The sequence below is a fragment of the Bombina bombina genome, chromosome 3, assembly GCF_027579735.1.
Source record: "Bombina bombina isolate aBomBom1 chromosome 3, aBomBom1.pri, whole genome shotgun sequence".
NCBI classification, from domain to species: domain Eukaryota; kingdom Metazoa; phylum Chordata; class Amphibia; order Anura; family Bombinatoridae; genus Bombina; species Bombina bombina.
In genome coordinates, this window is record NC_069501.1 from 1010030334 (window position 1) to 1010049476 (window position 19143).

A 19143-nucleotide genomic window follows, 5' to 3' on the forward strand; every position below is an offset into this window, starting at 1 on the left:
AGACAAAACCTTATCCAAACCATTCTTAAGAAATTATAAAATTCTAGGAATTCTAAAGAATGCCAAGAGAATTAATAAAAAGAATACCATGAAATATAGGTTTTCCAAACCCGATAATAAATCTTTCTTGAAACAGATTTATGAGCCTGTAACATAGGGGCCTATCTATCAAGCTCCGAACGGATCATGAAGGTTCGTGTTTCTGGCAAGTCTTCAGATTCGCCAGAAACACAAGTTATGGAGCAGCGGTCTAAAGACCGCTGCTCCATAACCCTGTCCGCCTGCTCTGATGAGGCGGACAAGAATCGCCGGAAATCAACCCGATCAACTGACCTAGTAGAATGAGCTGTAATCCTTTGAGGCGGTGTTTTACCCGACTCGACATAAGCATGATGAATTAAAGATTTCAACCAAGAAGCCAAAGAAATGGCAGAGGCCTTCTGACCTTTCCTAGAACCGGAAAAGATAACAAATAGACTAGAAGTCTTTCGGAAATTCTTAGTAGCTTCAACATAATATTTCAAAGCTCTAACTACATCCAAAGAATGCAATGATCTCTCCTTAGAATTCTTAGGATTAGGACACAATGAAGGAACCACAATTTCTCTACTAATGTTGTTAGAATTCACAACCTTAGGTAAAAATTTAAAAGAAGTTCGCAACACCGCCTTATCCTGATGAAAAATCAGAAAAGGAGACTCACAAGAAAGAGCAGATAATTCAGAAACTCTTCTAGCAGAAGAGATGGCAAAAAGAAACAAAACTTTCCAAGAAAGTAATTTAATGTCCAGTGAATGCATAGGTTCAAATGGAGGAGCTTGAAGAGCCCCCAAAACCAAATTCAAACTCCAAGGATGAGAAATTGACTTAAAAACAGGTTTTATACGATCCAAAGCTTGTACAAAACAATGAATATCAGGAAGATTAGCAATCTTTCTGTGAAAAAGAACAGAAAGAGCAGAGATTTGTCCTTTCAAGGAACTTGCAGACAAACCTTTATCCAAACCATCCTGAAGAAACTGTAAAATTCTCGGAATTCTAAAAGAATGCCAGGAAAAATGATGAGAAAGACACCAAGAAATGTAAGTCTTCCAGACTCGATAATATATCTTCCTAGATACAGATTTACGAGCCTGTAACATAGTATTAATCACAGAGTCAGAGAAACCTCTTTGACTAAGAATCAAGCGTTCAATCTCCATACCTTCAAATTTAAGGATTTGAGATCCTGATGGAAAAAAGGACCTTGTGACAGAAGGTCTGGTCTTAACGGAAGAGTCCACGGTTGGCAAGAGGCCATCCGGACAAGATCCGCATACCAAAACCTGTGAGGCCATGCTGGTGCCACCAGCAGAACAAACGAGCATTCCTTCAGAATCTTGGAGATTACTCTTGGAAGAAGAACTAGAGGCGGAAAGATATAGGCAGGATGATACTTCCAAGGAAGTGACAATGCATCCACTGCTTCCGCCTGAGGATCCCTGGATCTGGACAGATATCTGGGAAGTTTCTTGTTTAGATGAGAAGCCATCAGATCTATTTCTGGAAGTCCCCACATTTGAACAATCTGAAGAAATACCTCTGGGTGAAGAGACCATTCGCCCAGATGTAACGTTTGGCGACTGAGATAATACGCTTCCCAATTGTCTATACCTGGGATATGAACCGCAGAAATTAGACAGGAGCTGGATTCTGCCCATACCAGTATTCGAGATACTTCTTTCATAGCCAGAGGACTGTGACTCCCTCCTTGATGATTGATATATGCCACAGTTGTGACATTGTCTGTCTGAAAACAAATGAACGATACTCTCTTTAGAAGAGGCCATGACTGAAGAGCTCTGAAAATTGCACGGAGTTCCAAAATATTGATTGGTAATCTCATACGTCACTAGCTCATGGACTCTTGCTAATTACATGAAAGAAAGGAAGATTTTCCTTTGAAGTTACGAAAGGAACAAAAATTACTCTGACGTCCTTTAGGCCTATTCTTCCTGTCTTGTGGAAGAAAAGACCCTTTTCTACCTGTAATATCAGAAATTATTTCTGTCAGACCAGGTCCAAACAAGGTTTTACCCTTGTAAGGAAGAGCCAGAAACTTGGACATCAGCTGACCAAAATTGTAGCCAAAATGCCCTGCGGGCTAGCACAGCGAAGCCCGATATTTTGGCTCCCAGTTTAATAACTTGCATGGTAGCATCAGAAATAAACAAATTGGCTAGCTTGAGAACCTTAATCCTGTCTTGGATCTCCTCCAAAGGAGCCTCTTCCTAAAGAGAATCAGACAAGGAGTCGAACCAAAAGGATGCCGTACTAGACACAGTGGCAATACAAACTGCAGGTTGCCATTAAAGACCTTGATGAACATACATCTTCTTCAAATAAGCCTCCAGCTTTTTGTCCATTGGATCCTTAAAAGAGCAGCTATCCTCTATAGGAATAGTAGTTCTCTTAGCCAGAGTAGAAATAATCCCTTCTATTTTAGGCACTGTGCGTCACGGATCTTTAATGGAGTCAGCAACAGGAAACAACCTTTAAAGACAGGAGACAGGGAAAAAGAAATCCCTGGCTTCTTCCATTCCTGTGCAATAATCTCTGTTGCATGGTTTGGAACAGGAAACACGCAGAGGAAGAAACATTGTAATATCTAATAAGTTTACTAGATATCTTAGGGTTGACAACGACAGGCGTATCTGAGTCATCTAAAGTAGCCAAAACACGAAGGTGTTCAAGCTTAAAGCTGAAGGTTACTACTTCAGCATCAGAAGAAGGAATTACTGTCCAAAGCTGAGATTTCACCCTCAGAAGCTACCGATGTATCCTCCTAATCAGACTTAAGAGACTGAAGAGGGGGGAATAACCTGTGTTGCAACAGACGGAACAGAAACCTTACTATCTGAATCTCTAAAGTTCCTCTTGCATTTTCTCTTTAACATAGGAAAAGCAGATAATGCTGCAGATACAGCAGAAGATACCTGAGCAGCAAACTCTGCAGGAAAATATACGCCTCCAGAAGGCTGAAGGGAACCGCAGGACACTGCATATGATGCTTGGGGCGTGATAGGAGAAAGCTGTGGCATTGCCTGAACAGCATCACCCTGAGAGACAATAGGCTCAGCAAAAAGAACTTTATCTTTACATTTCAATGTCCTCTCTACACATAAGGAACAAAATTGCATAGGGGTAACAATTTGGGCCTCTAAACACAATAAAACATAATTTATATAGGAACTTACCTGATAAATTCATTTCTTTCATAGTGGCAAGAGTCCATGAGCTAGTGACGTATGGGATATACATTCCTACCAGGAGGGGGCAAAGTTTCCCAAATCTCAAAATGCCTATAAATACACCTCCAACCACACTCATTCCTCAGTTTAATGATAAGCCAAGTAGTGAGGAGTAAAAAGGAGTAAAAAAGCATACAAAAAGAAGAACTGGAAAAAATATTGTGCTTTTATACAAAAAAATCATAGCCACCACAAAAAAGGGTGGGTCTCATGGACTCTTGCCACTATGAAAGAAATGAATTTATCAGGTAAGTTCTTACATAAATTATGTTTTCTTTCATGTAAGTGGCAAGAGTCCATGAGCTAGTGACGTATCGGATAAAATACCCAAGATGTGGAAGTCCACAGAAGAGTCACTAGAGAGGGAGGGATAAAATAACAGCTATTTCCGCTGAGAAATTAAATCCAAACAATAATTAAGTTTTTCTTATAAACTTCAAAAAAACTGAAACAGCTGCCTGAAGAACTTTTCTACCAAAGCCTGCTTAAAAAGAAGCAAATACATCAAAATGGTAACATTAAGTAAATGTATGCAAAGAAAGCCAAGTTGCTGCTTTTGCAAATCTGATCAACAGAAGCTTCATTCTTAAAAGCCCAAGAAGAAACTACTGATCTAGTAGAATGAGCTGTAATTCTCTGAGACGGACACTGCCCTGCCTCCAAATAAGCTTTGTGAATGAAAAAGCTTTAACCAAGATGCCAAAGAAATGGCAAAGGCTTTCTGACCTTTCCTGGAACCAGAAAAAAAAAACAAATAGACTAGGTCTTTCTGAAATCCAAAGAATGTAAAGATTTTTCCAGAGAGTTCTTAGGATAAAGAAGGAACAACAATTTCCATACTAAATCTTGACAGAATTCACAACTTTAGAAAGAAATTTAAATTAAGTCCATAAAACAGCTTTATTTTGATAGAAAATCAGATAAGGAGGCTCACAAGAGAGAGCTGATAACTCAGAAACTCTTTTAGAAGAAGAGCCAAAAGAAACAACACTTTCCAAGAAATTGTAATTATGGATAGAAGCTCCTATATCCAAGAGGCGTTGAGACAACTCAATGATGAGGAGGTGTACCTTGTGTTACGGGGGAACCCGGTTTTGTCCTTCCAAAAAGAGATGAGGAGTTTGCTGGATGACGGGCTGGAGTTTGGGATAATAGATCCGGATACCTTTGATTACTTAATGGTGGAGGAGCCGGTTACCCCGATCTTCCACCATTTGCCAAAGGTGCATAAGACATTGGAGGATGTCAAGGGACGTCCTATAGTGTCTGGTATAGGGTCCCTCTTTGAGAACCTGTCTAACTGGATAGAATCTCTGCTCCAGCCCGTCGTCTGGAAACTGCCATCATTTCTAAGAGATACCAAGCACCTGTTAAATTTAACAGAAGAATTGGTTTGGGAGCCAAATTATAACTGGCTCACCATAGACGTGGTGGGACTTTATTCAGCTATCCCCCACAAGGAGGGCCTTGAAGCTGTTAAATATATGTTAGACAGCTTCAGTGATTACGACACCAACCTTAAAAGTTATATTTTGCGAACGCTCCTATTTTTACTAACTCACAATTATTTTGAGTTTAATGGCTTGTTTTACCTGCAGAGACGTGGGACAGCCATGGGGGCAAAATTTGCCCCGGCCTTTGCAAACATCTATATGGGCTGGTGGGAGCTGTCCCACGTCTATGCAGATGACAATCCCTTCAGAGACTCAATTGTAGCATACAAGCGCTACATTGACGATTTGATAATGGTTTGGTCAGGTACGGAAGCAGAGAGTGCATCCTTTATGGAATACCTAAACTGCAATAGAGCTGGTTTGCAGTTTACTTATGCCTTTGATGTCAAGAAAGTACCATACCTAGATGTGGAATTGGAAGGTGACAGAGCAGAGAGAGCAGTAATATCCACCCTGTATGTAAAACCAATTACGGCTAATGCATTTCTGCATGCAAAGAGCTGTCATCCACGCCATATGAATTATGGAGTGGCAAAGGGACAGTTCATAAGGCTGAAACGCAACTGCTCTAGAGAAACAGATTACCAAGTAGAAAGCAAGTTGTTATGGAAAAAACTTAAAGCCAGGGGTTACCCGGATGGGCCTTTGAGAAAGGCTTATTTTGATGTACAAAAAATCTCTAGGGAAGATCTACTAAAGCCAAAAGCATCAGGTGATTGTACAAAAAGGCAAAGTGAGATTACATTTGTGACAAACTACTCAAATCAGTACAGGGAGGTTTGCGAGATTATTAGGAAAAATTTGCCAATCTTAAGGGCAGACGAAGCATTGAAAGGAGTGATAGATAAAGGTTGCCAATTTGTTTCAAAAAGAAACTTAACAATAGGCAACATTGTGTCACCCAGTGCCCTTAGGAAATTACAGAAGGAAAGTAGTTGGCTTAGCTGTAAGGGACACTATAAATGTGGTTCACATGGCTGCACTGCATGTGGATATACCACCAGTGGCAAGGTGTTTCAGTCATGCTATACGCAACGAGTTTTTGATTGTAACTATTGTACCAACTGTTGTTCTGAATTTGCAATTTATGCAATCACCTGTACATTCTGTCAGAAACAGTATATAGGGTGCACGACACGAGAGACACGTGAACGGATACGTGAACATTTGAATGACATTGAGAAAGGGAGGACAGCAACAGGGGCATCTAAGCATTTTATCTATGAACATGGAGGTAGTGTTAAAACATTTACCTGGATGATTATAGATATTATTAAAAACAAACCTAGAGGAGGCAATAGAGTAAAGGAGCTATATAAAAAGGAGGCTTTTTGGATTTTCAAATTGAACACACGAATGCCGAAAGGCCTAAATATCGAGACTGATCTCATTAATCACTGGCAATAATCTATTGAAAATCTAATATACAGCAAAGATATTGTGTTCCATTTGTACTTTCCTAACTGCACCAAAACTATGCCCCAAAAGAATAGATAAAAGCATTTCTCTAAGGATAACATCATAATAAATATCACTGGTAATAACCAGGAGGGAATAGAAAATGCCCCCACCTCTGATACCTGATTAGCAAATCTGTATGTCAAATCCACAATAATATTATCAACAATGGGGATCACGTGTGTATTAATACCAAGATACATACAAAAGATGTGTTTTGTCAAATTATGGAAATAGAAGTAATGAGAGTAGGAAGACATAATGCCGAAGATAGCAATGGTAATTACTAAAATAAAAGCAAATAATGTTAAAAATTTTTTTAGAAATATTGACAACTACTGCAAAGGAATAGTGCATAAAAATTATCTTATCTAATATTGTGCATAAAAAAGGAATTGTGCATAAAAGTTATCTTATCTAACATTACTAAATAGAATATCAATCGGTTATTGTAATAATAAAATATTATTTAGGTGAGCACTAACAAGTAACCAGTATCCTCAGACAAAATAGGGAAAAGGAGCTAGAAACATTTAACACAGACAACCAATCAACACAAAGGGAGTGAAATAAAAGACACCAATTGGTTATGACAAGTAGAGTCTATGATTAAGGCTAATTAAAGCCGAAACATGTTAGACATGTCTATCAGGAGTGTGCTGTGTTTTTATTAATATGCCTTGTTTTAAGAAGAAGTAATAAAGTAATTTTTAAGTTTTACACCTGTGCCGTTTTCCTTTGGTGATTGCTGCAATACGGCATAGGAGAGTGCCGTCCGGCCAGGTTTAAGTAAGACTTATTTTTGCAAACAAATCCCAGTGGCATCTGGGTTACCCCACAGGACTTCCAAAGTGGGCCGCCAGGACCGGTGACACCCCAACTGAAGGAGACATTCCCTAGATCTTACGGAGCGGAGGATTTTGCAATACCCCGATACCAGAGGCAGAGAGGAAGTCACGTGACCGAACAGGCCGGGTGACGTCAGACGCCGACACACTGGTGAGGGGAGAGGAGGCAGAGCGGCAGTAGTCGGCACCTTCAAATTGAAATATTGGAGTAGAGAAGCCGTGAAGAGCCGCTGGGAGCCAGCCTAGCAGCACTTTGTCCTTCCGAAAACGACAGAGGGAGATTGGACGATCCGGATAGTGATCGGAGAAGATAGGGTGTCACCGAGAGCGGTAAGATTCCTTTAGCTCACTACATAGTGTGCAACTTTTTTGGTATTTACTTTCCAAGAAAGTAGTTTAATATTCAAAGAATGCATAGGCTCAAAAGGAGGAGCCTGCAAAACCCTTAAAACCAAATTAAGACTCCAAGGAAGAGAAATTAATTTAATAACAGGTTTTGATACGAACCAAAGCCTGAACAAAACAGTGAATATCAGGAAGTTTAGCAATCTTTCTATGAAATAAAACAGAAAGAGCAGAGATTTGTCCCTTCAAAGTAATTGCAGACAAAACCTTATCCAAACCATTCTTAAGAAATTATAAAATTCTAGGAATTCTAAAGAATGCCAAGAGAATTAATAAAAAGAATACCATGAAATATAGGTTTTCCAAACCCGATAATAAATCTTTCTTGAAACAGATTTATGAGCCTGTAACATAGGGGCCTATCTATCAAGCTCCGAACGGATCATGAAGGTTCGTGTTTCTGGCAAGTCTTCAGATTCGCCAGAAACACAAGTTATGGAGCAGCGGTCTAAAGACCGCTGCTCCATAACCCTGTCCGCCTGCTCTGATGAGGCGGACAAGAATCGCCGGAAATCAACCCGATCGAGTACGATTGGGTTGATTGACACCCCCCTGCTGGCGGCTGATTGGCCACGAGTCTGCAGGGGGCGGGTGCAATGCTGAATACGGAGAGCGATGTCTGTTGAACCTGATCCGCAGTGTCGGATCAGGTCCGACAGACATATAATAAATAGGCCCCATAGTGTTAACCACTATGTTACTAGAGACACCTCTATGACTAAGCACTAAGCGTTCAAATGCCATACCTTACCTTCAAATTTAACAATTTGAGATCCTGATAGAAAAACGGCCATTGTGACAGAAAATCTGGCAACTGGACATCCGGTTTAAAAAATTATTTTTCAAGGTGCGCCTCTATATCCCAATGTGGGGATATGCAGTCTTAAAGTTTTAAAGAGAACTAACTTGTACTAAGAGGATTAGGATAAACAATAACAAGTACTATAGTGATTGGGCAAAAAATTTTTTTTAATTAACTATCAGACAGATGATGATAAAAAAGTTATGTAGTTTTAATGAATGATTCTATATAGTGTATTCTGTATCTCTATTATTGCCTAATAAATGCGCTATGAAATTACATCCTATGCAGAGGTAGGATATATAAAATTAATCAATTGCCGATTCATAAAAACTTTTTATAAAAACAATTAATTGCAGGAAGCTTCCTTTATGTTGTACAGCAACAATTTAGATACTTTGTGACAAAGTCTGTTGTGTAAAACTTTCTTTGAGTTATTCACCTAGACACTAAGGCCTAGATTTGGAGTTCGGCGGTAGCCGTCAAAACCAGAGTTAGAGGCTCCTAACGCTGGTTTTGGCCGCCCGCTGGTATTTGGAGTCAGTGATTAAAGGGTCTAACGCTCACTTTTCAGCCGCGACTTTTCCATACCGCAGATCCCCCTACGCCATTTGCGTAGCCTATATTTTCAATGGGATCTTTCTAACGCTGGTATTTAGAGTCGTTTCTGAAGTGAGCGTTAGAGCTCTAACGACAAGATTCCAGCCGCCTGAAAATAGCAGGAGTTAAGAGCTTTCTGGCTAACGCCGGTTCATAAAGCTCTTAACTACTGTACCCTAAAGTACACTAACACCCATAAACTACCTATGTACCCCTAAACCGAGGTCCCCCCACACCGCCGCCACTCGATTAAAATTTTTAACCCCTAATCTGCCGACCGCCACCTACGTTATACTTATGTACCCCTAATCTGCTGCCCCTAACCCCGCCGACCCCTGTATTACATTTATTAACCCCTAACTTGCCCCCCACAAAGTCGCCGCGAGCTACTTAAAATAATTAACCCCTAATCTTCCGACCGCAAATCGCCGCCACCTACGTTATCCCTATGTACCCCTAATCTGCTGCCCTAACATCGCCGACCCCTATATTATATTTATTAACCCCTAATATGCCCCCCTCAACGTCGCCGACACCTGCCTACACTTATTAACCCCTAATCTGCCGAGCGGACCTGAGCGCTACTATAATAAATGTATTAACCCCTAATCCGCGTCACTAACCCTATCATAAATAGTATTAACCCCTAATCTGCCCTCCCTAACATCGCCGACACCTAACTTCAATTATTAACCCCTAATCTGCCGACCGGAGCTCACCGCTATTCTAATAAATGTATTAACCCCTAAAGCTAAGTCTAACCCTAACACTAACACCCCCCTAAGTTAAATATAATTTTTATCTAACGAAATAAATTAACTCTTATTAAATAAATTATTCCTATTTAAAGCTAAATACTTACCTGTAAAATAAATCATAATATAGCTACAATATAAATTATAATTATATTATAGCTATTTTAGGATTAATATTTATTTTACAGGCAACTTTGTTATTATTTTAACCAGGTAAAATAGCTATTAAATAGTTAAGAACTATTTAATAGTTACCTAGTTAAAATAATAACAAATTTACCTGTAAAATAAATCCTAACCTAAGTTATAATTAAACCTAACACTACCCTATCAATAAAATAATTAAATAAACTACCTACAATTACCTACAATTAACCTAACACTACACTATCAATAAATTAATTAAACACAATTCCTACAAATAAATACAATTAAATAAACTAGCTAAAGTACAAAAAATAAAAAAGAACTAAGTTACAGAAAATAAAAAAATATTTACAAACATAAGAAAAATATTACAACAATTTTAAACTAATTACACCTACTCTAAGCCCCCTAATAAAATAACAAAGCCCCCCAAAATAAAAAATTCCCTACCCTATTCTAAATTAAAAAAGTTACAAGCTCTTTTACCTTACCAGCCCTGAACAGGGCCCTTTGCGGGGCATGCCCCAAGAATTTCAGCTCTTTTGCCTGTAAAAAAAAACATACAATACCCCCCCCCCCAACATTACAACCCACCACCCACATACCCCTAATCTAACCCAAACCCCCCTTAAATAAACCTAACACTAAGCCCCTGAAGATCTTCCTACCTTGTCTTCACCATCCAGGTATCACCGATCCGTCCTGGCTCCAAGATCTTCATCCAACCCAAGCGGGGGTTGGTGATCCATAATCCGGTCCAGAAGAGGCTCCAAAGTCTTCCTCCTATCCGGCAAGAAGAGGACATCCGGACCGGCAAACATCTTCTCCAAGCGGCATCTTCGATCTTCTTCCATCCGGAGCGAAGCGGCAGGATCCTGAAGACCTCCAGCGCGGAACATCCATCCGGACCGACGACTGAACGACGAATGACTGTTCCTTTAAGGGACGTCATCCAAGATGGCGTCCCTCGAATTCCGATTGGCTGATAGGATTCTATCAGCCAATCGGAATTAAGGTAGGAATTTTCTGATTGGCTGATGGAATCAGCCAATCAGAATCAAGTTCAATCCGATTGGCCGATCCAATCAGCCAATCAGATTGAGCTCGCATTCTATTGGCTGATCGGAACAGCCAATAGAATGCGAGCTCAATCTGATTGGCTGATTGGATCAGCCAATCGGATTGAACTTGATTCTGATTGGCTGATTCCATCAGCCAATCAGAAAATTACTACCTTAATTCCGATTGGCTGATAGAATCCTATCAGCCAATCAGAATTCGAGGGACGCCATCTTGGATGACGTCCCTTAAAGGAACAGTCATTCGTCGTTCAGTCGTCGGTCCGGATGGATGTTCCGCGCTGGAGGTCTTCAGGATCCTGCCGCTTCGCTCCGGATGGAAGAAGATCGAAGATGCCGCTTGGAGAAGATGTTTGCCGGTCCGGATGTCCTCTTCTTGCCGGATAGGAGGAAGACTTTGGAGCCTCTTCTGGACCGGATTATGGATCGCCAACCCCCGCTTGGGTTGGATGAAGATCTTGGAGCCAGGACGGATCGGTGATACCTGGATGGTGAAGACAAGGTAGGAAGATCTTCAGGGGCTTAGTGTTAGGTTTATTTAAGGGAGGTTTGGGTTAGATTAGGGGTATGTGGGTGGTGGGTTGTAATGTTGGGGGGGGGGTATTGTATGTTTTTTTTTACAGGCAAAAGAGCTGAAATTCTTGGGGCATGCCCCGCAAAGGGCCCTGTTCAGGGCTGGTAAGGTAAAAGAGCTTGTAACTTTTTTAATTTAGAATAGGGTAGGGAATTTTTTATTTTGGGGGGCTTTGTTATTTTATTAGGGGGCTTAGAGTAGGTGTAATTAGTTTAAAATTGTTGTAATATTTTTCTTATGTTTGTAAATATTTTTTTATTTTCTGTAACTTAGTTCTTTTTTATTTTTTGTACTTTAGCTAGTTTATTTAATTGTATTTATTTGTAGGAATTGTGTTTAATTAATTTATTGATAGTGTAGTGTTAGGTTAATTGTAGGTAATTGTAGGTAGTTTATTTAATTATTTTATTGATAGGGTAGTGTTAGGTTTAATTATAACTTAGGTTAGGATTTATTTTACAGATAATTTTGTTATTATTTTAACTAGGTAACTATTAAATAGTTCTTAACTATTTAATAGCTATTGTACCTGGTTAAAATAATTACAAAGTTGCCTGTAAAATAAATATTAATCCTAAAATAGCTATAATATAATTATAATTTATATTGTAGCTATATTAGGATTTATTTTACAGGTAAGTATTTAGCTTTAAATAGGAATAAGTTATTTAATAAGAGTTAATTTATTTCGTTAGATAAATATTATATTTAACTTAGGGGGGTGTTAGTGTTAGGGTTAGACTTAGCTTTAGGGGTTAATCCATTTATTAGAATAGCGGTGAGCTCCGATCGGAAGATTAGGGGTTAATAATTTAAGTTAGGTGTCGGCGATGTTAGGGAGGGCAGATTAGGGGTTAATACTATTTATGATAGGGTTAGTGAGGCGGATTAGGGGTTAATAACTTTATTATAGTAGCGCTCAGGTCCGCTCGGCAGATTAGGGGTTAATAAGTGTAGGCAGGTGTCGGCGACGTTGTGGGGGGCAGGTTAGGGGTTAATAAATATAATATAGGGGTCGGCGGTGTTAGGGGTAGCAGATTAGGGGTACATAGGGATAACGTAGGTGGCGGCGGTTTACGGAGCGGCAGATTAGGGGTTTAAAAAAATATGCAGGGGTCAGCGATAGCGGGGGCGGCAGATAAGGGGTTAATAAGTGTAAGGCTAGGGGTGTTTAGACTCGGGGTACATGTTAGAGTGTTAGGTGCAGACGTAGGAAGTGTTTCCCCATAGCAAACAATGGGGCTGCGTTAGGAGCTGAACGCTGCTTTTTTGCAGGTGTTAGGTTTTTTTTCAGCTCAAACAGCCCCATTGTTTCCTATGGGGGAATCGTGCACGAGCACGTTTTTGAGGCCGGCCGCGTCCGTAAGCAACTCTGGTATCGAGAGTTGCTTTTGCGGTAAAAATGCTCTACGCTCCTTTTTTGGAGCCTAACGCAGCATTTGTTTGAACTCTCGATACCAGAGTTAATTTTATGGTGCGGCCAGAAAAAAGCCCGCGGAGCGTTAACAGCCCTTTTACCGCCGAACTCCAAATCTAGGCCTTAGACATTTAGTAACAAAGTTTTGTTTTTTTAAGATACCTTGTTTGGCGATTACCGGTAAAAGCCTTTTCTTGTCTTTTTTAAGATCCAGCTTACACCACTCCTTATTGTTTGGCTAGTCGATCCTTATGGTGCTTAATTCACCTTGCTGTGGGAAGTTATTAAGCCTGATATTCTCATCAGCTGTACTTATCCACTTCGGATCCTCTCTAGCTCCAAATTTCTTCAGTTGCAGTTGAACATATAGCGCCAAGCTGTATTAATTTGTCGTTATTCCGTCAAAGTTTAAAAGGTTTTTAGCACACTGATACGCGTTTCAGCTGATTCCTTCAGCCTTTCTCAAGCAGAATAATGCTATGTCAATGGTGTCGGCTTTTTAAATCTTGTCTGTAGATTCTATTGGTTGGGGCAATCCTACCATGATTTCATAGGCTCTTAGAAATGAATTATGTTCACAATAGTTATTCACGGTCTAAAACAGCTAATTGGATTTAAACGATCATAAATTCATAGATATTTTCTTTTCTAAACATTAATCCTATGCTAAAATCTATTATTTTCCAGCAACAAGAATAGTACTCGTAATTGTGTAATGTATATAAAATCTTTATAATTAAAAAATTAATTATAATATAGAAGGAAATTACATGTAGATTTCTCTGCAGATGTATAGAGAGTATGTTTAGTTCGGTTAGTATACATGATGGGACTATTTTCTTATTATGTCAGTAATCTATAATATAACAGTCTATATATTTATAGCAATGGTTTTGTTATATGATCCTAATCTGAATTATATTCCAAACTAAAGACTGTATCTAGCCCTATGGATTATAAAAGCAATATTTAAAAAATGTATTATAAATATTAGAAATTGATAATAATAAAGATTAAAATAAACGTATATAAAACGTATATAAAAAAACGTATATAAAACGGGTATACAAAATAGTAATTAAGCTTTTTATTGGATTCATTAATAAAATTTGATTATTATAAATCAACTTATATATTGCAGTATAATTGAAGGATTTTAGATTGCAATTATTGCATTTACTAAAATGTTTTGGGACAAGGAGGTCTTTATTACGGTCCTCATGTGCATTTTCGATAGATAAGATATGTTCTCATACTCGCTCACGGACAGGTCTAGTAGATTCCCCTATATATTGTTTTCCACAGCTACATTCCAGTAAATATATTATGTTCGTATCTGTACATCTTATAAGGTCCTGTATTTCATATTCCTTACCTGTTATTGATGATTTAAATGTTTTCTTTTTCTTTGAGTGTCTGCAAGCCTTACATGCAAAACATGGGAAGAATCCTTTCAATTCATTTCCATGCAAATCTTTATCTAGATTAAGTTTGTTCTTTTTTAAATCGGTAGGAGCTAATCTTTGTTTTACATTTCTTGCTTTTTTGTACATTATTTGTGGTTTCTCTCCCACTATATCTTTTAAAATTCCATCTGATCTTAAGACATTCCAGTGTTTTTTCATTATTTTTCTACCTTTTTATAATTACTGTTATATTGTTATAAATGGAATTATTGGTTTCTTGTTAATTGTACTTCCATTTTTATTGCCATACAGTATATCTTTTCTATCTTTATTTTTTGCACATTCTATCTCTTTATCTATATCCTTAGCATCATAACCTCTATCTATAAATTTTTCTTTTAATATATTCAATTGTTGTATAAAGTCATTTTCTTGTGTGCAGTTCTTTTTAATTCGTAGAATTTGACCTTTAGGAATATTCTTTTTCCATTTAGTTAAATGGCAACTTTCTGAGTGGGTTGTAGTTATTACTATCTATTTTTTTAAAAGTGTGTTCTTGTATTACATCTATTATCTTCAATAAAAATCTCCAAGTCTAGAAATATTATTTTTTCTTTGTCAATTTCATATGTGAATTTAAAATTTTTATTGTTATTGTTCATTTTATTGAAAAATATTTCAAATGAATCCTTACTGCCTTTCCAGATTAATAAAATATCATCAATATATCTTTTAAAGCAGACCAGGCTCGCTCCAGGTGATGCATTCATGAGAAAATCATTTTCCCAATGACCCATGAATAAATTTGCATAGCTTGGAGCGAACCTGGTCCCCATTGCTATACCACATATTTTATTATAGAACTGGTCTTCAAAAGAAAAATAATTGTGTGTAAGGATAAATTTTATACTTTCCAAAATAAAATCTTTTTGCATGACATCCATATCTTCATCTAGTGCCAGATATTGTTGTACTGCAAATAGACTGTCTATATGTTTAAAACTAGTGTAGAGAGAAGCTACATCCCAAGTGATAAGCCACATATCTTTATCCAAAACAATTCTTTCTAGTATTTTTAAAACATCTGTAGAATCTTTTAAATAACTTGCCAAAGTAACTACATGTTTCTGTAAATATACATCAACATACAGGGATAGATTTGATGTTAAAGAATCTATCCCAGATACAATTGGGCGACCGGGTGGATTTGTTAGTGATTTATGAATTTTAGGTAATATATAAAATAGTGGTATTTTTGGAAACTCTGGTAGTAGGTAGTTGTATTCTCCCTCTGTCAATATTCCTTTACTTTTTGCTTTGTTTAGAATAATGTTTAATTCTAGTTTGTAGAAACTAGTGGGGTCCCTAATACATTTTTTGTAGGTATTACTATCTTCAATTAAATCCCTACGTATTCTCAAATATTCTTCTCTATTAAGGATAACTATTCCCCCCTTTGTCGGCTGCTTAAATTACTAAATTATTATTGCCATCCAATTCTTCTAATACAGTTCTTTCTTTTTTTGTCTTTTTTGTTTTTTTGTTTTATTCCCATTTCTAGTTGGCTTAGTATCTTTCATATTTTTCAAATCCTCAAAGACTAATGTCTCAATGGTTTCTAAAGCATTTCCCTTTTCAGTTTTGGGGTAAAAGGTAGATTTCCTCTTTAATCCTGAATGTATATTATATTTTCTTTCAATTTTAGTTTCTGTTATTTGTCTTTCCAGGGGAGTTTTTGAAAAATATCTTTTTAGATTCAGAGTTCTAATGTATTTCTGTATATCCACATAAGTATTAAATTTGTTGATTTTATTTGTAGGTGCAAATGTTAAGCCTTTACTTAGTATCTCTTTTTGTTCCTCAGATAGTATAACTGTGCCAAAATTATAGATCCCTTTATATTCTTTTTCTATTTTCTTTTCTTGTCTTTCGATATTATGTACCTGCCTTCCTCTCCTTCCTCTCTTTCGGAGTCTTTTCTCTTTCTTGTATGCATGGGCTCCCTTTCTGTATGTATTCCTACCCTTTTCATCTGACCTATCTCTAAAAAATCTTTCTCTTTTTCATTTTCTGTATATCTTTGGTTACTACTTTCATAATTTGATTGATTATCTAATGGAGTGTAGCGGTTATTTAATTCAATTCCTCTATCACTATTACCATACTCTCTTCCTCTATTCCAATCCTCATTTTTTCTTTGCGAGTAGTAATATGGAATAAATTATTTATTTCTATTGTATCCATTAGATTGCCTATTATAGTGCTGTTGTTGGTTATTGTATTCTGATCTAGTTGGTCTATTATCATACCAACCCCTATTGTAATTTGGTCTATTATATTCATCTCTATTCATTTTATAGTAATTCTGATTGTTAGTGTAGGGATTTTCTTCCCATCTTATTTGTTGGTTTGGTTTATACCAAGTTGCTTTCCTTGGTTTATTTTGGTTTATACCAGAATCTACTAGACCTGTCCGTGAGTGAATACGAGAACATATCTTATCTATCGAAAATGCACATGAGGACCATAATAAAGACCTCCCAGTCCCAAAACATTTTAGTAAATGCAATAATTGCAATCTAAAATCCTTCAATTATACTGCAATTGCAAAATTGACTCCAAGATGGAGAGGAGGTGATATACAAAGAGAGCTCTTAAAATTAGATATATGAACTAGAAACCAAATATCCAAAAGGCCTCAACATAGAATTCAGTATTACTCCTTTCCTCCATTAAAAATAAAATTTAATATTAATCCCTTATTCTATCAAATATAATAAAAAATATTCTAAGTTGACTCTTGTATATATGTAAATAAATCAATGCCATATAAGTTGATTTATAATAATCAAATTTTATTAATGAATCCAATAAAAAACATAATTACTATTTTTTATACCCGTTTTACATACGTTGCTTATATACATTTTATATAATCTTTATTTATTATTATCAATTTCTAATATTTATAATACATTTTTTAAATATTGCTTTTAAATTTATAATCCATAGGGCTAGATACAGTCTTTAGTTTGGAATATATATAGACTGTTATATTATAGATTACTGACATAATAAGAAAATAGTCCCATCATGTATACCAACTGAACTAAACATACTCTCTATACATCTGCAGAGAAATCTACATGTCATTTCCTTCTATAGTATAATTACGTTTTTATATATAAAGATTTTATATACATTACACAATTACGAGTACTATTCTTGTTGCTGGAAAAACATAATTTATGTAAGAACTTACCTGATAAATTCATTTCTTTCATATTAGCAAGAGTCCATGAGCTAGTGACGTATGGGATATACATTCCTACCAGGAGGGGGCAAAGTTTCCCAAACCTCAAAATGCCTATAAATACACCCCTCACCACACCCACGATTCAGTTTAACGAATAGCCAAGAAGTGGGGTGATAAGAAAGGAGCGAAAGCATAAAAAAATAAGGAATTGGAATAATTGTGCTTTATACAAAAAAATCATAACCACCACAAAAAAGGGGTGGGCCTCATGGACTCTTGCTAATATGAAAGAAATTAATTTATCAGGTAAGTTCTTACATAAATTATGTTTTCTTTCATGTAATTAGCAAGAGTCCATGAGCTAGTGACGTATGGGATAATAAATACCCAAGATGTGGAACTTCCACGCAAGAGTCACTAGAGAGGGAGGGATCAAATAAAGACAGCCAATTCCGCTGAAAAAATAATCCACAACCCAAAACAAAAGTTTTAATCTCAATAATGAAAAAAAAATGAAATTATAAGCAGAAGAATCAAACTGAAAAAGCTGCCTGAAGTACTTTTCCACCAAAAACTGCTTCAGAAGAAGAGAAAACATCAAAATGGTAGAATTTAGTAAAAGTATGCAAAGAAGACCAAGTCGCTGCTTTGCAAATCTGATCAACAGAAGCTTCATTCCTGAACGCCCAGGAAGTAGAAACTGACCTAGTAGAATGAGCCGTAATCCTTTGAGGCGGAGATTTACCCGACTCTACATAAGCATGATGAATCAAAGACTTTAACCAAGACGCCAAAGAAATGGCGGAGGACTTCTGACCTTTCCTGGAACCAGAAAAGATAACAAATAGACTAGAAGTCTTTCTAAAATCTTTAGTAGCTTTAACATAATATTTTAAAGCTCTTACTACATCCAAAGAATGTAAAGATCTCTCCAAAGAATTCTTAGGATTAGGACACAATGAAGGAACAACAATTTCTCTACTAATGTTGTTAGAATTCACAACCTTAGGTAAAAATTTAAATGAAGTCCGCAACACCGCCTTATCCTGATGAAAAATCAGAAAAGGAGATTCACAAGAAAGAGCAGATAACTCAGAAACTCTTCTAACAGAAGAGATGGCCAAAAGAAACAGAACTTTCCAAGAAAGTAATTTAATGTCCAGAGAATGCATAGGTTCAAACGGAGGAGCTTGTAAAGCCCTCAGAACTAAATTAAGACTCCAAGGAGGAGAGATTGACTTAATGACAGGTTTGATACGAACCAAAGCCTGTACACAACAATGAATATCAGGAAGATTAGCAATCTTTCTGTGAAAAAGAACAGAAAGAGCCGAGATTTGTCCTTTCAAGGAACTTGCAGACAAACCTTTATCCAAACCATCCTGAAGAAACTGTAAAATTCTAGGAATTCTAAAAGAATGCCAGAAGAATTTATGAGAAGAACACCAAGAAATGTAAGTCTTCCAGACTCGATAATAAATCTTCCTAGACACAGATTTACTAGCCTGTAACATAGTATTAATTACTGAGTCAGAGAAACCTCTATGACTAAGAATCAAGCATTCAATTTCCATACCTTCAAATTTAATGATTTGAGATCCTGATGGAAAAAAGGGCCTTGAGATAGAAGGTCTGGTCTTAACGGAAGAGTC